This window comes from Haliotis cracherodii, unplaced genomic scaffold (assembly GCF_022045235.1).
Source record: "Haliotis cracherodii isolate W230 unplaced genomic scaffold, xgHalCrac1.p SCAF_9, whole genome shotgun sequence".
In the NCBI taxonomy this organism is placed as follows: domain Eukaryota; kingdom Metazoa; phylum Mollusca; class Gastropoda; order Lepetellida; family Haliotidae; genus Haliotis; species Haliotis cracherodii.
In genome coordinates, this window is record NW_027266343.1 from 28,922,160 (window position 1) to 28,941,451 (window position 19,292).

Here is a 19,292-nt window from a genome sequence, read left to right on the forward strand (position 1 = left end):
ATGTTGGGTGGAACATTCTAATGTCGTCTTGCCACGGATATATGTGTGAAGGTTCGTTTGATGGGCTCGAGAGTGTGTATGACAATGATGTCTGTCTGGCTGTGAAAATGCCCGTGCAAGTGTTCAAGGGAACAATTCATATTCTTTCCGCCACATCTGTCAGCTTGGGGATGTAGCTCAGTGGTAGAGCGTTCGCTTTGCATGTGAAAGGCCCCGGGTTCGATCCCCGGCATCTCCATGTATCTTTTTAGTGTTTTACATTATCATACATCACAATGTCATTCCATATCGTGCATTCAAAGGATTTACACTACCTATACAGTTGTCATCATTACAACTTTCTAAATAGTCTACATCTAGTAGTTACGTTTTCCACCTTCACGGGTACTCAATGCATGCAACAGATGAGTCTAACAACTCCTGTAATCAACACAGTAGGTGTAGGGGATGTAGCTCAGTGGTAGAGCGTTCGCTTTGCATGTGAAAGGCCCCGGGTTCGATCCCCGGCATCTCCACGTTTTTGCTGAAGGAACCTGAAATGAATGACGCTGCAAGCTTTTTCTGCCCCACCCGGATTATGTAAAAAGCCACACTGCATGGAAATAACGACGCATTACAACAAGCCAAGCTAAGCACAATCGGGAAGATTGGCCTGACAAAATCCTTCCTTTGTTCAAGGGCTCAAAAGCAATATATGCCGTCTTGACAACCAATACAACACGTTTTTTCATGTTGGGTGGAACATTCTAATGTCGTCTTGCCACGGATATATGTGTGAAGGTTCGTTTGATGGGCTCGAGAGTGTGTATGACAATGATGTCTGTCTGGCTGTAAAAATGCCCGTGCAAGTGTTCAAGGGAACAATTCATATTCTTTCCGCCACATCTGTCAGCTTGGGGATGTAGCTCAGTGGTAGAGCGTTCGCTTTGCATGTGAAAGGCCCCTGGTTCGATCCCCGGCATCTCCATGTATCTTTTTAGTGTTTTACATTATCATACATCACAATGTCATTCCATATCGTGCATTCAAAGGATTTACACTACCTATACAGTTGTCATCATTACAACTTTCTAAATAGTCTACATCTAGTAGTTACGTTTTCCACCTTCACGGGTACTCAATGCATGCAACAGATGAGTCTAACAACTCCTGTAATCAACACAGTAGGTGTAGGGGATGTAGCTCAGTGGTAGAGCGTTCGCTTTGCATGTGAAAGGCCCCGGGTTCGATCCCCGGCATCTCCACGTTTTTGCTGAAGGAACCTGAAATGAATGACGCTGCAAGCTTTTTCTGCCCCACCCGGATTATGTAAAAAGCCACACTGCATGGAAATAACGACGCATTACAACAAGCCAAGCTAAGCACAATCGGGAAGATTGGCCTGACAAAATCCTTCCTTTGTTCAAGGGCTCAAAAGCAATATATGCCGTCTTGACAACCAATACAACACGTTTTTTCATGTTGGGTGGAACATTCTAATGTCGTCTTGCCACGGATATATGTGTGAAGGTTCGTTTGATGGGCTCGAGAGTGTGTATGACAATGATGTCTGTCTGGCTGTAAAAATGCCCGTGCAAGTGTTCAAGGGAACAATTCATATTCTTTCCGCCACATCTGTCAGCTTGGGGATGTAGCTCAGTGGTAGAGCGTTCGCTTTGCATGTGAAAGGCCCCTGGTTCGATCCCCGGCATCTCCATGTATCTTTTTAGTGTTTTACATTATCATACATCACAATGTCATTCCATATCGTGCATTCAAAGGATTTACACTACCTATACAGTTGTCATCATTACAACTTTCTAAATAGTCTACATCTAGTAGTTACGTTTTCCACCTTCACGGGTACTCAATGCATGCAACAGATGAGTCTAACAACTCCTGTAATCAACACAGTAGGTGTAGGGGATGTAGCTCAGTGGTAGAGCGTTCGCTTCGCATGTGAAAGGCCCCGGGTTCGATCCCCGGCATCTCCACGTTTTTGCTGAAGGAACCTGAAATGAATGACCCTGCAAGCTTTTTCTGCCCCACCCGGATTATGTAAAAAGCCACACTGCATGGAAATAACGACGCATTACAACAAGCCAAGCTAAGCACAATCGGGAAGATTGGCCTGACAAAATCCTTCCTTTGTTCAAGGGCTCAAAAGCAATATATGCCGTCTTGACAACCAATACAGCACGTTTTTCATGTTGGGTGGAACATTCTAATGTCGTCTTGCCACGGATATATGTGTGAAGGTTCGTTTGATGGGCTCGAGAGTGTGTATGACAATGATGTCTGTCTGGCTGTAAAAATGCCCGTGCAAGTGTTCAAGGGAACAATTCATATTCTTTCCGCCACATCTGTCAGCTTGGGGATGTAGCTCAGTGGTAGAGCGTTCGCTTTGCATGTGAAAGGCCCCGGGTTCGATCCCCTGCATCTCCATGTATCTTTTTAGTGTTTTACATTATCATACATCACAATGTCATTCCATATCGTGCATTCAAAGGATTTACACTACCTATACAGTTGTCATCATTACGACTTTCTAAATAGTCTACATCTAGTAGTTACGTTTTCCACCTTCACGGGTACTCAATGCATGCAACAGATGAGTCTAACAACTCCTGTAATCAACACAGTAGGAGTAGAGGATGTAGCTCAGTGGTAGAGCGCAATATGTGCCGTCTTGACAACCAATACAGCACGTTTTTCATGTTGGGTGGAACATTCTAATGTCGTCTTGCCACGGATATATGTGTGAAGGTTCGTTTGATGGGCTCGAGAGTGTGTATGACAATGATGTCTGTCTGGCTGTGAAAATGCCCGTGCAAGTGTTCAAGGGAACAATTCATATTCTTTCCGCCACATCTGTCAGCTTGGGGATGTAGCTCAGTGGTAGAGCGTTCGCTTTGCATGTGAAAGGCCCCGGGTTCGATCCCCGGCATCTCCATGTATCTTTTTAGTGTTTTACATTATCATACATCACAATGTCATTCCATATCGTGCATTCAAAGGATTTACACTACCTATACAGTTGTCATCATTACGACTTTCTAAATAGTCTACATCTAGTAGTTACGTTTTCCACCTTCACGGGTACTCAATGCATGCAACAGATGAGTCTAACAACTCCTGTAATCAACACAGTAGGAGTAGAGGATGTAGCTCAGTGGTAGAGCGCAATATGTGCCGTCTTGACAACCAATACAGCACGTTTTTCATGTTGGGTGGAACATTCTAATGTCGTCTTGCCACGGATATATGTGTGAAGGTTCGTTTGATGGGCTCGAGAGTGTGTATGACAATGATGTCTGTCTGGCTGTGAAAATGCCCGTGCAAGTGTTCAAGGGAACAATTCATATTCTTTCCGCCACATCTGTCAGCTTGGGAATGTAGCTCAGTGGTCTAGAGCGTTCGCTTTGCATGTGAAAGGCCCCGGGTTCGATCCCCGGCATCTCCATGTATCTTTTTAGTGTTTTACATTATCATACATCACAATGTCATTCCATATCGTGCATTCAAAGGATTTACACTACCTATACAGTTGTCATCATTACGACTTTCTAAATAGTCTACATCTAGTAGTTACGTTTTCCACCTTCACGGGTTCGATCCCCGGCATCTCCACGTTTTTGCTGAAGGAACCTGAAATGAATGACCCTGCAAGCTTTTTCTGCCCCACCCGGATTATGTAAAAAGCCACACTGCATGGAAATAACGACGCATTACAACAAGCCAAGCTAAGTACAATCGGGAAGATTGGCCTGACAAAATCCTTCCTTTGTTCAAGGGCTCAAAAGCAATATATGCCGTCTTGACAACCAATACAACACGTTTTTCATGTTGGGTGGAACATTCTAATGTCGTCTTGCCACGGATATATGTGTGAAGGTTCGTTTGATGGGCTCGAGAGTGTGTATGACAATGATGTCTGTCTGGCTGTGAAAATGCCCGTGCAAGTGTTCAAGGGAACAATTCATATTCTTTCCGCCACATCTGTCAGCTTGGGGATGTAGCTCAGTGGTAGAGCGTTCGCTTTGCATGTGAAAGGCCCCGGGTTCGATCCCCGGCATCTCCATGTATCTTTTTAGTGTTTTACATTATCATACATCACAATGTCATTCCATATCGTGCATTCAAAGGATTTACACTACCTATACAGTTGTCATCATTACGACTTTCTAAATAGTCTACATCTAGTAGTTACGTTTTCCACCTTCACGGGTACTCAATGCATGCAACAGATGAGTCTAACAACTCCTGTAATCAACACAGTAGGTGTAGGGGATGTAGCTCAGTGGTAGAGCGTTGGCTTCGCATGTGAAAGGCCCCGGGTTCGATCCCCGGCATCTCCACGTTTTTGCTGAAGGAACCTGAAATGAATGACGCTGCAAGCTTTTTCTGCCCCACCCGGATTATGTAAAAAGCCACACTGCATGGAAATAACGACGCATTACAACAAGCCAAGCTAAGCACAATCGGGAAGATTGGCCTGACAAAATCCTTCCTTTGTTCAAGGGCTCAAAAGCAATATATGCCGTCTTGACAACCAATACAACACGTTTTTCATGTTGGGTGGAACATTCTAATGTCGTCTTGCCACGGATATATGTGTGAAGGTTCGTTTGATGGGCTCGAGAGTGTGTATGACAATGATGTCTGTCTGGCTGTAAAAATGCCCGTGCAAGTGTTCAAGGGAACAATTCATATTCTTTCCGCCACATCTGTGTTTTACATTATCATACATCACAATGTCATTCCATATCGTGCATTCAAAGGATTTACACTACCTATACAGTTGTCATCATTACAACTTTCTAAATAGTCTACATCTAGTAGTTACGTTTTCCACCTTCACGGGTACTCAATGCATGCAACAGATGAGTCTAACAACTCCTGTAATCAACACAGTAGGTGTAGGGGATGTAGCTCAGTGGTAGAGCGTTCGCTTCGCATGTGAAAGGCCCCGGGTTCGATCCCCGGCAGCTCCACGTTTTTGCTGAAGGAACCTGAAATGAATGACCCTGCAAGCTTTTTCTGCCCCACCCGGATTATGTAAAAAGCCACACTGCATGGAAATAACGACGCATTACAACAAGCCAAGCTAAGCACAATCGGGAAGATTGGCCTGACAAAATCCTTCCTTTGTTCAAGGGCTCAAAAGCAATATATGCCGTCTTGACAACCAATACAGCACGTTTTTCATGTTGGGTGGAACATTCTAATGTCGTCTTGCCACGGATATATGTGTGAAGGTTCGTTTGATGGGCTCGAGAGTGTGTATGACAATGATGTCTGTCTGGCTGTAAAAATGCCCGTGCAAGTGTTCAAGGGAACAATTCATATTCTTTCCGCCACATCTGTCAGCTTGGGGATGTAGCTCAGTGGTAGAGCGTTCGCTTTGCATGTGAAAGGCCCCGGGTTCGATCCCCTGCATCTCCATGTATCTTTTTAGTGTTTTACATTATCATACATCACAATGTCATTCCATATCGTGCATTCAAAGGATTTACACTACCTATACAGTTGTCATCATTACGACTTTCTAAATAGTCTACATCTAGTAGTTACGTTTTCCACCTTCACGGGTACTCAATGCATGCAACAGATGAGTCTAACAACTCCTGTAATCAACACAGTAGGAGTAGAGGATGTAGCTCAGTGGTAGAGCGCAATATGTGCCGTCTTGACAACCAATACAGCACGTTTTTCATGTTGGGTGGAACATTCTAATGTCGTCTTGCCACGGATATATGTGTGAAGGTTCGTTTGATGGGCTCGAGAGTGTGTATGACAATGATGTCTGTCTGGCTGTGAAAATGCCCGTGCAAGTGTTCAAGGGAACAATTCATATTCTTTCCGCCACATCTGTCAGCTTGGGGATGTAGCTCAGTGGTAGAGCGTTCGCTTTGCATGTGAAAGGCCCCGGGTTCGATCCCCGGCATCTCCATGTATCTTTTTAGTGTTTTACATTATCATACATCACAATGTCATTCCATATCGTGCATTCAAAGGATTTACACTACCTATACAGTTGTCATCATTACGACTTTCTAAATAGTCTACATCTAGTAGTTACGTTTTCCACCTTCACGGGTACTCAATGCATGCAACAGATGAGTCTAACAACTCCTGTAATCAACACAGTAGGAGTAGAGGATGTAGCTCAGTGGTAGAGCGCAATATGTGCCGTCTTGACAACCAATACAGCACGTTTTTCATGTTGGGTGGAACATTCTAATGTCGTCTTGCCACGGATATATGTGTGAAGGTTCGTTTGATGGGCTCGAGAGTGTGTATGACAATGATGTCTGTCTGGCTGTGAAAATGCCCGTGCAAGTGTTCAAGGGAACAATTCATATTCTTTCCGCCACATCTGTCAGCTTGGGAATGTAGCTCAGTGGTAGCCCAGCTAACAATTTCACGTTGTGACAACGTCGTGACAACGTTGTGTTTACGTTGTGGCAACGTTGTGGATGTAACGTCCATATAACGTTATTCTGTGGACTCCCATTTATGTTGTCACAACGTCATGGCCTAACGTTGTGTTACATCATATTCACGTCGTCACAACGTTGTGATAACGTTGTGTTTACGTTGTGGTAATGTTGCGGATGTTACGTCCATATAACGTTATTCTGTGGACTCCCATTTATGTTGTCACAACGTCATGGCCTAACGTTGTGTTACGTCATATTCACGTCGTCACAACGTTGTGATGACGTTGTATTTTACGTTGTGGGAACGTTGTATTTTTACGTTGAGGGAACGTTGTATTTGACGTTGTGGTTATGTTGTAATTTTACGTTGTGGCAATGTTATAATAATGCGTCCCTACAACGTTATTCTGTGTACTACCACGGACGTTGTCACGACGTGAAATAACTTTGTTACAAGGATGAAATACGGTTGTGACCATTCCACACTAAAATGTTGTAAAAACAACCCCAAAAAATGTTTTAGAATATGCTTTAGTCACGTGAATGTGTATGATTCGAGATACCTTTTACCAATATTTGAAAACCAGGGCGTCGAATAGCCCGGTTAACAGTGAGTTAGATCCTGTTTTGCTAACAATGTTCAAAATGTAAAAACACCACTGAGCTGTTAACTAGATACATGATTTGACTATTAGAAAGTTAGACACCATTACCCTTTAGGCTTGTACTGAAAGAAACAAAACAAAGAATGGCAGACAATGTAAGGGGTTGACCATGTGATATTTTCTGGGGAGGGTCGGTTCCTGGAATATTATCGAAAAAATATATTGTCACCGAAAATTCTTGACAAAAATAATAACGGTTCAGACTGGTGAAAAAAAATGCCTGCCACAAAAAAAATGACATAGATCTAGATGCAAGGTGCTTATCTTCAGGCTCATAGAGTTAAAGAAAATCATATATCTGCTTTTGTAGCTGTGACCGAAAACATATGTAATCTCCATAGAAAGGTTCCAGGTCCCCACCTCCTTGAATATTAAATGGTCGGTCTCTAATCAAGTCCATATTGTATACTTCAACTTTCAGTCATGCGAAGTCACCATTCAACAAAGAACTCCAAGACATATTTGCGTTGACATTTTATTATTTTTAGATTATAGAAAATTTATACACTTTTCTAAATTATTGAATGCCAGAATCTTCTTTCTTTGGTGTTCACTTCCACTTCCCTGAAATACAAACAGCTTAATAAATCTCAAGCAGGTATATGAAAGATTTCATATGACGAGAAACATTCATTTGGAGATAAGGTTTTATCAATATTCAAACAATAATGTATAATTCAAGTAACTGATGGAAACAAATTTTAACATTCATTCAGAGACATCAAGAAAAAGGTTGAATACAAAACGTGGTACGAGCATAGATTTATATAAATAGATCTACATTCTTAGCATTCATTTCAAGCAACAAAAAAACACACCAATTAACATGGATATAGACAATGGAATGTAACTGTAAACAATTGTACTTACGTTAACATAATTCACAGCCCAGGGTTTATTTGGTGTGTTCCTTAATGATTCAACATTCTTGATTTTATCTCCTGGAATGGTCGTGTAACATTTTCCCCCTTGCTGCAAAGAAAACATATTAAAAAAGTCAAAACTAAAACTATATTCAATAAGCATACATTTAGATCTGTAGTCTAAACAAAAAGATAACATACATTGTATAACTGCCTAAAATTTAGGAAAACTGTAAATCTAAAGTCTTCATGTATAAGGTCCGATCGGAAATAAACTAAGGCTACAGATATAAGTAACAAAATTATGAGTATATAAGTAACAAAATTATGAGTACCATCATAAAAAAAACAACACCTAATGTAATTTGGTTTTACATATACAGCGGTCTAACCAACCCGGTCAGGCAAACCAGTGATTGTTTTAGTGAGCCACGTCTCACAACCTCTGTCAGAGTACAATGACACACAATCATGTTAGTACAAACATATGGTTTGTTGGGGACCTTTTCTAAACCGGAATCCAAACGGGAACATATATATATTAGACAGGCATTGTAGCTAATTACGAATCACATCTTCATCGCAGCGTTGTTTATATAGATCTAGCTACAGTACGATTTCGTAGCGAGCACTGGAACTAACTCGTTCAGTTTTCGATCATCATTTTATTCTCTCTCATTGCCAAAATGTTTCAGAGAACCAATTATCATATACTTACTACGTTTATTAACATAATACAGTTCAATATAGTTAAATATAATTCTGTAGTATGGTAGCCTTCCTGGCAACATACGGAGAACGAATATGGTTGCTATCAATTCCATTGGATTTTTCATTGGTGCACATTGACTAGATCTACACCTATCTCACCTTAATAATCAACAAACGATGACCAAATCACTGACAATGTATGGTGATATTTAACTTTTGACTATCGACTAGCTATCTTCACCAGCGAGAACAATACCGCAAACACCCCGTTATAGCGCGCGACGAGACTCGTTTTACTTTTGCTCGTTTTCATTAGAAGGGAGTCGGACATAGATCTAGTTATCGGAAAATGATGAATTGATTCTTTTTTTTGGAAATATTAAAAATACATATGATAAGCGCCTTGCTCAAATAAACTTTATAAATAGCACCAACAACCATATATGATCCACATTTAGGCTACTTCAGTCAGTGCTAATTGGGCCTTTTCGGGAACAACAAGTATGTTTCTGTCTCTTCCCGAAAATACAATTGTTCATAACATCGAGCCCTTTAGACTAGGGCTATAACTAGGAGCCTACAGAGAGTCGATCTGAAAATACCTCCATTGTTTTGATTCCCTCTCTTCGCTGTATAAGAGAAATCTACTCAACCTTTCCCATGGCCTGAATGAGCCACATTGTTTCACAAAAATCAAAGTCAGTACATGTAAACTTTCAGATTTCAGAAATAACACTGAAGAAATGGCAATAACTGTCAGTGGTCAGTAGGCGATGCATACGTTAGGCCTATTTAGGCCTACAGACCTTATACGCTTATGATCGAAACCCGAACATAATATGACGACCACAAAACGCCGCCAGACTGAATTCTGGTCAAACATATACTACTTGCCCTTGGTAATTTCACTTGGTATCCATAAAATAATAATATGGTAAAAAGTCATGGGCTTCCTTCACCTCTATATACATCACGTTCTGTGTATCAAATATTACTATCAACACTGACGCTCAGCTCAGTGAAAGTGATCGCCAAACTGCATTCTAAACCCCGCCACTTCTGAATAATACGATACATTTAAATCATTTGACTATCTGCATGTACAAAAACATATCAACAAGCGGAGACTGCTTTTGAAAAATAACTTACCTTATCCGAATTCACAGATCATCTGTCCAGTTCCCGTTGCTGCACAATCACTTGGTTGTAATATATCCAGAGTGAGCTTGAACTAAGATGGCTGGTGACAACAAATCTTCCGCGACAATGTGACGTCATTTTGACGTCACTTCACGAGGCAACAGGCTAAACTTTTCAGCAGTCACTCTCACGCCGCAAAAAATGCGCGCCAATGTGTTTTTAACTGTAATTTTGCTTGTGACAACATTTAGTAGACAGATAACTTCCTTCATAGATATATATGTTTAAAAAAAATAAAACTACGAGATGATAGATCTACAAGTGGTTTCCTAAACATCATTTACAAAAAGTGTTGTAATGTCCAAAGCATAACGTTATTACAACGTTAATTTGCAACGTTGTTGTTACGTTGTGGAATAACGTTACAATGTAACGTAATACTAACGTTGTAATAGAGATACGCAATTACGTTCTGGAAATTTTAGAATTAAGAGATGAAAATTCAAATGCTGAATATACAGAAAGGTAAAGCATTACTGCCTTGGTATTCTGACAAATCCATGTTGATTTTGATAAAGCAGTTCTATTCCTTTATGACTATCAAGAAGCAAACGTTATAACGTTTCAACGACGTTTCAGAAACGTAGTTACAAAACGTTGTGCGATGTCCGATGTACAACGTTTTCACAACGTTAATGTGCAACGTTGTTTAACGTTGTGAAATAACGTTGCACGTTGACGTTATAATAACGTTGTGACAACGTTATTTCACGACGTTACCTATCCACAACCTTTCCACAACGTTGTGACAACGTCGTGTGTTAGCTGGGAGAGCGTTCGCTTTGCATGTGAAAGGCCCCGGGTTCGATCCCCGGCATCTCCATGTATCTTTTTAGTGTTTTACATTATCATACATCACAATGTCATTCCATATCGTGCATTCAAAGGATTTACACTACCTATACAGTTGTCATCATTACGACTTTCTAAATAGTCTACATCTAGTAGTTACGTTTTCCACCTTCACGGGTTCGATCCCCGGCATCTCCACGTTTTTGCTGAAGGAACCTGAAATGAATGACCCTGCAAGCTTTTTCTGCCCCACCCGGATTATGTAAAAAGCCACACTGCATGGAAATAACGACGCATTACAACAAGCCAAGCTAAGCACAATCGGGAAGATTGGCCTGACAAAATCCTTCCTTTGTTCAAGGGCTCAAAAGCAATATATGCCGTCTTGACAACCAATACAACACGTTTTTCATGTTGGGTGGAACATTCTAATGTCGTCTTGCCACGGATATATGTGTGAAGGTTCGTTTGATGGGCTCGAGAGTGTGTATGACAATGATGTCTGTCTGGCTGTGAAAATGCCCGTGCAAGTGTTCAAGGGAACAATTCATATTCTTTCCGCCACATCTGTCAGCTTGGGGATGTAGCTCAGTGGTAGAGCGTTCGCTTTGCATGTGAAAGGCCCCGGGTTCGATCCCCGGCATCTCCATGTATCTTTTTAGTGTTTTACATTATCATACATCACAATGTCATTCCATATCGTGCATTCAAAGGATTTACACTACCTATACAGTTGTCATCATTACGACTTTCTAAATAGTCTACATCTAGTAGTTACGTTTTCCACCTTCACGGGTACTCAATGCATGCAACAGATGAGTCTAACAACTCCTGTAATCAACACAGTAGGTGTAGGGGATGTAGCTCAGTGGTAGAGCGTTCGCTTCGCATGTGAAAGGCCCCGGGTTCGATCCCCGGCATCTCCACGTTTTTGCTGAAGGAACCTGAAATGAATGACGCTGCAAGCTTTTTCTGCCCCACCCGGATTATGTAAAAAGCCACACTGCATGGAAATAACGACGCATTACAACAAGCCAAGCTAAGCACAATCGGGAAGATTGGCCTGACAAAATCCTTCCTTTGTTCAAGGGCTCAAAAGCAATATATGCCGTCTTGACAACCAATACAACACGTTTTTCATGTTGGGTGGAACATTCTAATGTCGTCTTGCCACGGATATATGTGTGAAGGTTCGTTTGATGGGCTCGAGAGTGTGTATGACAATGATGTCTGTCTGGCTGTAAAAATGCCCGTGCAAGTGTTCAAGGGAACAATTCATATTCTTTCCGCCACATCTGTGTTTTACATTATCATACATCACAATGTCATTCCATATCGTGCATTCAAAGGATTTACACTACCTATACAGTTGTCATCATTACAACTTTCTAAATAGTCTACATCTAGTAGTTACGTTTTCCACCTTCACGGGTACTCAATGCATGCAACAGATGAGTCTAACAACTCCTGTAATCAACACAGTAGGTGTAGGGGATGTAGCTCAGTGGTAGAGCGTTCGCTTCGCATGTGAAAGGCCCCGGGTTCGATCCCCGGCATCTCCACGTTTTTGCTGAAGGAACCTGAAATGAATGACGCTGCAAGCTTTTTCTGCCCCACCCGGATTATGTAAAAAGCCACACTGCATGGAAATAACGACGCATTACAACAAGCCAAGCTAAGCACAATCGGGAAGATTGGCCTGACAAAATCCTTCCTTTGTTCAAGGGCTCAAAAGCAATATATGCCGTCTTGACAACCAATACAACACGTTTTTCATGTTGGGTGGAACATTCTAATGTCGTCTTGCCACGGATATATGTGTGAAGGTTCGTTTGATGGGCTCGAGAGTGTGTATGACAATGATGTCTGTCTGGCTGTAAAAATGCCCGTGCAAGTGTTCAAGGGAACAATTCATATTCTTTCCGCCACATCTGTGTTTTACATTATCATACATCACAATGTCATTCCATATCGTGCATTCAAAGGATTTACACTACCTATACAGTTGTCATCATTACAACTTTCTAAATAGTCTACATCTAGTAGTTACGTTTTCCACCTTCACGGGTACTCAATGCATGCAACAGATGAGTCTAACAACTCCTGTAATCAACACAGTAGGTGTAGGGGATGTAGCTCAGTGGTAGAGCGTTCGCTTCGCATGTGAAAGGCCCCGGGTTCGATCCCCGGCAGCTCCACGTTTTTGCTGAAGGAACCTGAAATGAATGACCCTGCAAGCTTTTTCTGCCCCACCCGGATTATGTAAGAAGCCACACTGCATGGAAATAACGACGCATTACAACAAGCCAAGCTAAGCACAATCGGGAAGATTGGCCTGACAAAATCCTTCCTTTGTTCAAGGGCTCAAAAGCAATATATGCCGTCTTGACAACCAATACAACACGTTTTTCATGTTGGGTGGAACATTCTAATGTCGTCTTGCCACGGATATATGTGTGAAGGTTCGTTTGATGGGCTCGAGAGTGTGTATGACAATGATGTCTGTCTGGCTGTAAAAATGCCCGTGCAAGTGTTCAAAGGAACAATTCATATTCTTTCCGCCACATCTGTCAGCTTGGGGATGTAGCTCAGTGGTAGAGCGTTCGCTTTGCATGTGAAAGGCCCCGGGTTCGATCCCCGGCGTCTCCATGCATCTTTTTAGTGTTTTACATTATCATACATCACAATGTCATTCCATATCGTGCATTCAAAGGATTTACACTACCTATACAGTTGTCATCATTACGACTTTCTAAATAGTCTACATCTAGTAGTTACGTTTTCCACCTTCACGGGTACTCAATGCATGCAACAGATGAGTCTAAAAACTCCTGTAATCAACACAGTAGGAGTAGAGGATGTAGCTCAGTGGTAGAGCGCAATATGTGCCGTCTTGACAACCAATACAGCACGTTTTTCATGTTGGGTGGAACATTCTAATGTCGTCTTGCCACGGATATATGTGTGAAGGTTCGTTTGATGGGCTCGAGAGTGTGTATGACAATGATGTCTGTCTGGCTGTGAAAATGCCCGTGCAAGTGTTCAAGGGAACAATTCATATTCTTTCCGCCACATCTGTCAGCTTGGGGATGTAGCTCAGTGGTAGAGCGTTCGCTTTGCATGTGAAAGGCCCCGGGTTCGATCCCCGGCATCTCCATGTATCTTTTTAGTGTTTTACATTATCATACATCACAATGTCATTCCATATCGTGCATTCAAAGGATTTACACTACCTATACAGTTGTCATCATTACGACTTTCTAAATAGTCTACATCTAGTAGTTACGTTTTCCACCTTCACGGGTACTCAATGCATGCAACAGATGAGTCTAACAACTCCTGTAATCAACACAGTAGGTGTAGGGGATGTAGCTCAGTGGTAGAGCGTTCGCTTCGCATGTGAAAGGCCCCGGGTTCGATCCCCGGCAGCTCCACGTTTTTGCTGAAGGAACCTGAAATGAATGACCCTGCAAGCTTTTTCTGCCCCACCCGGATTATGTAAGAAGCCACACTGCATGGAAATAACGACGCATTACAACAAGCCAAGCTAAGCACAATCGGGAAGATTGGCCTGACAAAATCCTTCCTTTGTTCAAGGGCTCAAAAGCAATATGTGCCGTCTTGACAACCAATACAGCACGTTTTTCATGTTGGGTGGAACATTCTAATGTCGTCTTGCCACGGATATATGTGTGAAGGTTCGTTTGATGGGCTCGAGAGTGTGTATGACAATGATGTCTGTCTGGCTGTAAAAATGCCCGTGCAAGTGTTCAAGGGAACAATTCATATTCTTTCCGCCACATCTGTCAGCTTGGGGATGTAGCTCAGTGGTAGAGCGTTCGCTTTGCATGTGAAAGGCCCCGGGTTCGATCCCCGGCATCTCCATGTATCTTTTTAGTGTTTTACATTATCATACATCACAATGTCATTCCATATCGTGCATTCAAAGGATTTACACTACCTATACAGTTGTCATCATTACGACTTTCTAAATAGTCTACATCTAGTAGTTACGTTTTCCACCTTCACGGGTACTCAATGCATGCAACAGATGAGTCTAACAACTCCTGTAATCAACACAGTAGGTGTAGGGGATGTAGCTCAGTGGTAGAGCGTTCGCTTCGCATGTGAAAGGCCCCGGGTTCGATCCCCGGCATCTCCACGTTTTTGCTGAAGGAACCTGAAATGAATGACGCTGCAAGCTTTTTCTGCCCCACCCGGATTATGTAAAAAGCCACACTGCATGGAAATAACGACGCATTACAACAAGCCAAGCTAAGCACAATCGGGAAGATTGGCCTGACAAAATCCTTCCTTTGTTCAAGGGCTCAAAAGCAATATATGCCGTCTTGACAACCAATACAACACGTTTTTCATGTTGGGTGGAACATTCTAATGTCGTCTTGCCACGGATATATGTGTGAAGGTTCGTTTGATGGGCTCGAGAGTGTGTATGACAATGATGTCTGTCTGGCTGTAAAAATGCCCGTGCAAGTGTTCAAGGGAACAATTCATATTCTTTCCGCCACATCTGTGTTTTACATTATCATACATCACAATGTCATTCCATATCGTGCATTCAAAGGATTTACACTACCTATACAGTTGTCATCATTACAACTTTCTAAATAGTCTACATCTAGTAGTTACGTTTTCCACCTTCACGGGTACTCAATGCATGCAACAGATGAGTCTAACAACTCCTGTAATCAACACAGTAGGTGTAGGGGATGTAGCTCAGTGGTAGAGCGTTCGCTTCGCATGTGAAAGGCCCCGGGTTCGATCCCCGGCAGCTCCACGTTTTTGCTGAAGGAACCTGAAATGAATGACCCTGCAAGCTTTTTCTGCCCCACCCGGATTATGTAAGAAGCCACACTGCATGGAAATAACGACGCATTACAACAAGCCAAGCTAAGCACAATCGGGAAGATTGGCCTGACAAAATCCTTCCTTTGTTCAAGGGCTCAAAAGCAATATATGCCGTCTTGACAACCAATACAACACGTTTTTCATGTTGGGTGGAACATTCTAATGTCGTCTTGCCACGGATATATGTGTGAAGGTTCGTTTGATGGGCTCGAGAGTGTGTATGACAATGATGTCTGTCTGGCTGTAAAAATGCCCGTGCAAGTGTTCAAAGGAACAATTCATATTCTTTCCGCCACATCTGTCAGCTTGGGGATGTAGCTCAGTGGTAGAGCGTTCGCTTTGCATGTGAAAGGCCCCGGGTTCGATCCCCGGCGTCTTCATGCATCTTTTTAGTGTTTTACATTATCATACATCACAATGTCATTCCATATCGTGCATTCAAAGGATTTACACTACCTATACAGTTGTCATCATTACGACTTTCTAAATAGTCTACATCTAGTAGTTACGTTTTCCACCTTCACGGGTACTCAATGCATGCAACAGATGAGTCTAAAAACTCCTGTAATCAACACAGTAGGAGTAGAGGATGTAGCTCAGTGGTAGAGCGCAATATGTGCCGTCTTGACAACCAATACAGCACGTTTTTCATGTTGGGTGGAACATTCTAATGTCGTCTTGCCACGGATATATGTGTGAAGGTTCGTTTGATGGGCTCGAGAGTGTGTATGACAATGATGTCTGTCTGGCTGTGAAAATGCCCGTGCAAGTGTTCAAGGGAACAATTCATATTCTTTCCGCCACATCTGTCAGCTTGGGGATGTAGCTCAGTGGTAGAGCGTTCGCTTTGCATGTGAAAGGCCCCGGGTTCGATCCCCGGCATCTCCATGTATCTTTTTAGTGTTTTACATTATCATACATCACAATGTCATTCCATATCGTGCATTCAAAGGATTTACACTACCTATACAGTTGTCATCATTACGACTTTCTAAATAGTCTACATCTAGTAGTTACGTTTTCCACCTTCACGGGTACTCAATGCATGCAACAGATGAGTCTAACAACTCCTGTAATCAACACAGTAGGTGTAGGGGATGTAGCTCAGTGGTAGAGCGTTCGCTTCGCATGTGAAAGGCCCCGGGTTCGATCCCCGGCAGCTCCACGTTTTTGCTGAAGGAACCTGAAATGAATGACCCTGCAAGCTTTTTCTGCCCCACCCGGATTATGTAAGAAGCCACACTGCATGGAAATAACGACGCATTACAACAAGCCAAGCTAAGCACAATCGGGAAGATTGGCCTGACAAAATCCTTCCTTTGTTCAAGGGCTCAAAAGCAATATGTGCCGTCTTGACAACCAATACAGCACGTTTTTCATGTTGGGTGGAACATTCTAATGTCGTCTTGCCACGGATATATGTGTGAAGGTTCGTTTGATGGGCTCGAGAGTGTGTATGACAATGATGTCTGTCTGGCTGTAAAAATGCCCGTGCAAGTGTTCAAGGGAACAATTCATATTCTTTCCGCCACATCTGTCAGCTTGGGGATGTAGCTCAGTGGTAGAGCGTTCGCTTTGCATGTGAAAGGCCCCGGGTTCGATCCCCGGCATCTCCATGTATCTTTTTAGTGTTTTACATTATCATACATCACAATGTCATTCCATATCGTGCATTCAAAGGATTTACACTACCTATACAGTTGTCATCATTACGACTTTCTAAATAGTCTACATCTAGTAGTTACGTTTTCCACCTTCACGGGTACTCAATGCATGCAACAGATGAGTCTAACAACTCCTGTAATCAACACAGTAGGAGTAGAGGATGTAGCTCAGTGGTAGAGCGCAATATGTGCCGTCTTGACAACCAATACAACACGTTTTTCATGTTGGGTGGAACATTCTAATGTCGTCTTGCCACGGATATATGTGTGAAGGTTCGTTTGATGGGCTCGAGAGTGTGTATGACAATGATGTCTGTCTGGCTGTGAAAATGCCCGTGCAAGTGTTCAAGGGAACAATTCATATTCTTTCCGCCACATCTGTCAGCTTGGGGATGTAGCTCAGTGGTAGAGCGTTCGCTTTGCATGTGAAAGGCCCCGGGTTCGATCCCCGGCATCTCCATGTATCTTTTTAGTGTTTTACATTATCATACATCACAATGTCATTCCATATCGTGCATTCAAAGGATTTACACTACCTATACAGTTGTCATCATTACAACTTTCTAAATAGTCTACATCTAGTAGTTACGTTTTCCACCTTCACGGGTACTCAATGCATGCAACAGATGAGTCTAACAACTCCTGTAATCAACACAGTAGGTGTAGGGGATGTAGCTCAGTGGTAGAGCGTTCGCTTCGCATGTGAAAGGCCCCGGGTTCGATCCCCGGCATCTCCACGTTTTTGCTGAAGGAACCTGAAATGAATGACGCTGCAAGCTTTTTCTGCCCCACCCAGATTATGTAAAAAGCCACACTGCATGGAAATAACGACGCATTACAACAAGCCAAGCTAAGCACAATCGGGAAGATTGGCCTGACAAAATCCTTCCTTTGTTCAAGGGCTCAAAAGCAATATGTGCCGTCTTGACAACCAATACAGCACGTTTTTCATGTTGGGTGGAACATTCTAATGTCGTCTTGCCACGGATATATGTGTGAAGGTTCGTTTGATGGGCTCGAGAGTGTGTATGACAATGATGTCTGTCTGGCTGTGAAAATGCCCGTGCAAGTGTTCAAGGGAACAATTCATATTCTTTCCGCCACATCTGTCAGCTTGGGGATGTAGCTCAGTGGTAGAGCGTTCGCTTTGCATGTGAAAGGCCCCGGGTTCGATCCCCGGCATCTCCATGTATCTTTTTAGTGTTTTACATTATCATACATCACAATGTCATTCCATATCGTGCATTCAAAGGATTTACACTACCTATACAGTTGTCATCATTACGACTTTCTAAATAGTCTACATCTAGTAGTTACGTTTTCCACCTTCACGGGTACTCAATGCATGCAACAGATGAGTCTAACAACTCCTGTAATCAACACAGTAGGTGTAGGGGATGTAGCTCAGTGGTAGAGCGTTCGCTTTGCATGTGAAAGGCCCCGGGTTCGATCCCCGGCATCTCCATGTATCTTTTTAGTGTTTTACATTATCATACATCACAATGTCATTCCATATCGTGCATTCAAAGGATTTACACTACCTATACAGTTGTCATCATTACGACTTTCTAAATAGTCTACATCTAGTAGTTACGTTTTCCACCTTCACGGGTACTCAATGCATGCAACAGATGAGTCTAACAACTCCTGTAATCAACACAGTAGGTGTAGGGGATGTAGCTCAGTGGTAGAGCGTTCGCTTCGCATGTGAAAGGCCCCGGGTTCGATCCCCGGCATCTCCACGTTTTTGCTGAAGGAACCTGAAATGAATGACCCTGCAAGCTTTTTCTGCCCCACCCGGATTATGTAAGAAGCCACACTGCATGGAAATAACGACGCATTACAACAAGCCAAGCTAAGCACAATCGGGAAGATTGGCCTGACAAAATCCTTCCTTTGTTCAAGGGCTCAAAAGCAATATATGCCGTCTTGACAACCAATACAACACGTTTTTCATGTTGGGTGGAACATTCTAATGTCGTCTTGCCACGGATATATGTGTGAAGGTTCGTTTGATGGGCTCGAGAGTGTGTATGACAATGATGTCTGTCTGGCTGTGAAAATGCCCGTGCAAGTGTTCAAGGGAACAATTCATATTCTTTCCGC

General features: G+C 42.5%; 1 long non-coding RNA gene and 33 other non-coding genes across 34 annotated transcripts; 33 read left to right on the forward strand and 1 right to left on the reverse strand.

Annotated features, from left to right (window-relative positions):
* The first annotated feature begins 166 nt into the window (after positions 1 to 166).
* On the forward strand, positions 167 to 238 carry Trnaa-ugc (transfer RNA alanine (anticodon UGC)). The gene has a single exon. It is a non-coding gene; the product is annotated as a tRNA-Ala (tRNA).
* A 205-nt stretch (positions 239 to 443) lies between these two features.
* On the forward strand, positions 444 to 515 carry Trnaa-ugc (transfer RNA alanine (anticodon UGC)). Its single transcript has one exon. It is a non-coding gene; the product is annotated as a tRNA-Ala (tRNA).
* Positions 516 to 895: 380 nt separating this feature from the next.
* Positions 896 to 967, forward strand: Trnaa-ugc (transfer RNA alanine (anticodon UGC)). Its single transcript has one exon. It is a non-coding gene; the product is annotated as a tRNA-Ala (tRNA).
* A 205-nt stretch (positions 968 to 1,172) lies between these two features.
* On the forward strand, positions 1,173 to 1,244 carry Trnaa-ugc (transfer RNA alanine (anticodon UGC)). The gene has a single exon. It is a non-coding gene; the product is annotated as a tRNA-Ala (tRNA).
* A 380-nt stretch (positions 1,245 to 1,624) lies between these two features.
* Positions 1,625 to 1,696, forward strand: Trnaa-ugc (transfer RNA alanine (anticodon UGC)). Its single transcript has one exon. It is a non-coding gene; the product is annotated as a tRNA-Ala (tRNA).
* A 205-nt stretch (positions 1,697 to 1,901) lies between these two features.
* Trnaa-cgc (transfer RNA alanine (anticodon CGC)) lies at positions 1,902 to 1,973 on the forward strand. Its single transcript has one exon. It is a non-coding gene; the product is annotated as a tRNA-Ala (tRNA).
* Positions 1,974 to 2,352: 379 nt separating this feature from the next.
* On the forward strand, positions 2,353 to 2,424 carry Trnaa-ugc (transfer RNA alanine (anticodon UGC)). The gene has a single exon. It is a non-coding gene; the product is annotated as a tRNA-Ala (tRNA).
* Positions 2,425 to 2,860: 436 nt separating this feature from the next.
* Positions 2,861 to 2,932, forward strand: Trnaa-ugc (transfer RNA alanine (anticodon UGC)). Its single transcript has one exon. It is a non-coding gene; the product is annotated as a tRNA-Ala (tRNA).
* A 436-nt stretch (positions 2,933 to 3,368) lies between these two features.
* On the forward strand, positions 3,369 to 3,442 carry Trnaa-ugc (transfer RNA alanine (anticodon UGC)). The gene has a single exon. It is a non-coding gene; the product is annotated as a tRNA-Ala (tRNA).
* Positions 3,443 to 3,988: 546 nt separating this feature from the next.
* Trnaa-ugc (transfer RNA alanine (anticodon UGC)) lies at positions 3,989 to 4,060 on the forward strand. Its single transcript has one exon. It is a non-coding gene; the product is annotated as a tRNA-Ala (tRNA).
* A 205-nt stretch (positions 4,061 to 4,265) lies between these two features.
* Trnaa-cgc (transfer RNA alanine (anticodon CGC)) lies at positions 4,266 to 4,337 on the forward strand. Its single transcript has one exon. It is a non-coding gene; the product is annotated as a tRNA-Ala (tRNA).
* Positions 4,338 to 4,901: 564 nt separating this feature from the next.
* Positions 4,902 to 4,973, forward strand: Trnaa-cgc (transfer RNA alanine (anticodon CGC)). The gene has a single exon. It is a non-coding gene; the product is annotated as a tRNA-Ala (tRNA).
* Positions 4,974 to 5,352: 379 nt separating this feature from the next.
* On the forward strand, positions 5,353 to 5,424 carry Trnaa-ugc (transfer RNA alanine (anticodon UGC)). Its single transcript has one exon. It is a non-coding gene; the product is annotated as a tRNA-Ala (tRNA).
* A 436-nt stretch (positions 5,425 to 5,860) lies between these two features.
* Positions 5,861 to 5,932, forward strand: Trnaa-ugc (transfer RNA alanine (anticodon UGC)). Its single transcript has one exon. It is a non-coding gene; the product is annotated as a tRNA-Ala (tRNA).
* A 1,615-nt stretch (positions 5,933 to 7,547) lies between these two features.
* LOC139453163 (uncharacterized) lies at positions 7,548 to 10,037 on the reverse strand. Its single transcript, XR_011652399.1, has 3 exons — positions 9,811 to 10,037; positions 7,958 to 8,059; positions 7,548 to 7,651 (listed from the first exon to the last, which is right to left on the reverse strand). It is a non-coding gene; the product is annotated as an uncharacterized lncRNA (long non-coding RNA).
* Positions 10,038 to 11,230: 1,193 nt separating this feature from the next.
* Positions 11,231 to 11,302, forward strand: Trnaa-ugc (transfer RNA alanine (anticodon UGC)). Its single transcript has one exon. It is a non-coding gene; the product is annotated as a tRNA-Ala (tRNA).
* A 205-nt stretch (positions 11,303 to 11,507) lies between these two features.
* Trnaa-cgc (transfer RNA alanine (anticodon CGC)) lies at positions 11,508 to 11,579 on the forward strand. The gene has a single exon. It is a non-coding gene; the product is annotated as a tRNA-Ala (tRNA).
* Positions 11,580 to 12,143: 564 nt separating this feature from the next.
* On the forward strand, positions 12,144 to 12,215 carry Trnaa-cgc (transfer RNA alanine (anticodon CGC)). The gene has a single exon. It is a non-coding gene; the product is annotated as a tRNA-Ala (tRNA).
* Positions 12,216 to 12,779: 564 nt separating this feature from the next.
* Positions 12,780 to 12,851, forward strand: Trnaa-cgc (transfer RNA alanine (anticodon CGC)). Its single transcript has one exon. It is a non-coding gene; the product is annotated as a tRNA-Ala (tRNA).
* A 379-nt stretch (positions 12,852 to 13,230) lies between these two features.
* Trnaa-ugc (transfer RNA alanine (anticodon UGC)) lies at positions 13,231 to 13,302 on the forward strand. The gene has a single exon. It is a non-coding gene; the product is annotated as a tRNA-Ala (tRNA).
* Positions 13,303 to 13,738: 436 nt separating this feature from the next.
* On the forward strand, positions 13,739 to 13,810 carry Trnaa-ugc (transfer RNA alanine (anticodon UGC)). Its single transcript has one exon. It is a non-coding gene; the product is annotated as a tRNA-Ala (tRNA).
* A 205-nt stretch (positions 13,811 to 14,015) lies between these two features.
* Positions 14,016 to 14,087, forward strand: Trnaa-cgc (transfer RNA alanine (anticodon CGC)). Its single transcript has one exon. It is a non-coding gene; the product is annotated as a tRNA-Ala (tRNA).
* A 379-nt stretch (positions 14,088 to 14,466) lies between these two features.
* Trnaa-ugc (transfer RNA alanine (anticodon UGC)) lies at positions 14,467 to 14,538 on the forward strand. The gene has a single exon. It is a non-coding gene; the product is annotated as a tRNA-Ala (tRNA).
* A 205-nt stretch (positions 14,539 to 14,743) lies between these two features.
* Positions 14,744 to 14,815, forward strand: Trnaa-cgc (transfer RNA alanine (anticodon CGC)). The gene has a single exon. It is a non-coding gene; the product is annotated as a tRNA-Ala (tRNA).
* A 564-nt stretch (positions 14,816 to 15,379) lies between these two features.
* Trnaa-cgc (transfer RNA alanine (anticodon CGC)) lies at positions 15,380 to 15,451 on the forward strand. Its single transcript has one exon. It is a non-coding gene; the product is annotated as a tRNA-Ala (tRNA).
* A 379-nt stretch (positions 15,452 to 15,830) lies between these two features.
* Positions 15,831 to 15,902, forward strand: Trnaa-ugc (transfer RNA alanine (anticodon UGC)). Its single transcript has one exon. It is a non-coding gene; the product is annotated as a tRNA-Ala (tRNA).
* Positions 15,903 to 16,338: 436 nt separating this feature from the next.
* Positions 16,339 to 16,410, forward strand: Trnaa-ugc (transfer RNA alanine (anticodon UGC)). The gene has a single exon. It is a non-coding gene; the product is annotated as a tRNA-Ala (tRNA).
* Positions 16,411 to 16,615: 205 nt separating this feature from the next.
* On the forward strand, positions 16,616 to 16,687 carry Trnaa-cgc (transfer RNA alanine (anticodon CGC)). The gene has a single exon. It is a non-coding gene; the product is annotated as a tRNA-Ala (tRNA).
* Positions 16,688 to 17,066: 379 nt separating this feature from the next.
* Trnaa-ugc (transfer RNA alanine (anticodon UGC)) lies at positions 17,067 to 17,138 on the forward strand. Its single transcript has one exon. It is a non-coding gene; the product is annotated as a tRNA-Ala (tRNA).
* Positions 17,139 to 17,574: 436 nt separating this feature from the next.
* Positions 17,575 to 17,646, forward strand: Trnaa-ugc (transfer RNA alanine (anticodon UGC)). Its single transcript has one exon. It is a non-coding gene; the product is annotated as a tRNA-Ala (tRNA).
* A 205-nt stretch (positions 17,647 to 17,851) lies between these two features.
* Trnaa-cgc (transfer RNA alanine (anticodon CGC)) lies at positions 17,852 to 17,923 on the forward strand. Its single transcript has one exon. It is a non-coding gene; the product is annotated as a tRNA-Ala (tRNA).
* Positions 17,924 to 18,302: 379 nt separating this feature from the next.
* Positions 18,303 to 18,374, forward strand: Trnaa-ugc (transfer RNA alanine (anticodon UGC)). The gene has a single exon. It is a non-coding gene; the product is annotated as a tRNA-Ala (tRNA).
* A 205-nt stretch (positions 18,375 to 18,579) lies between these two features.
* On the forward strand, positions 18,580 to 18,651 carry Trnaa-ugc (transfer RNA alanine (anticodon UGC)). Its single transcript has one exon. It is a non-coding gene; the product is annotated as a tRNA-Ala (tRNA).
* Positions 18,652 to 18,856: 205 nt separating this feature from the next.
* On the forward strand, positions 18,857 to 18,928 carry Trnaa-cgc (transfer RNA alanine (anticodon CGC)). The gene has a single exon. It is a non-coding gene; the product is annotated as a tRNA-Ala (tRNA).
* Positions 18,929 to 19,292: the final 364 nt, after the last annotated feature.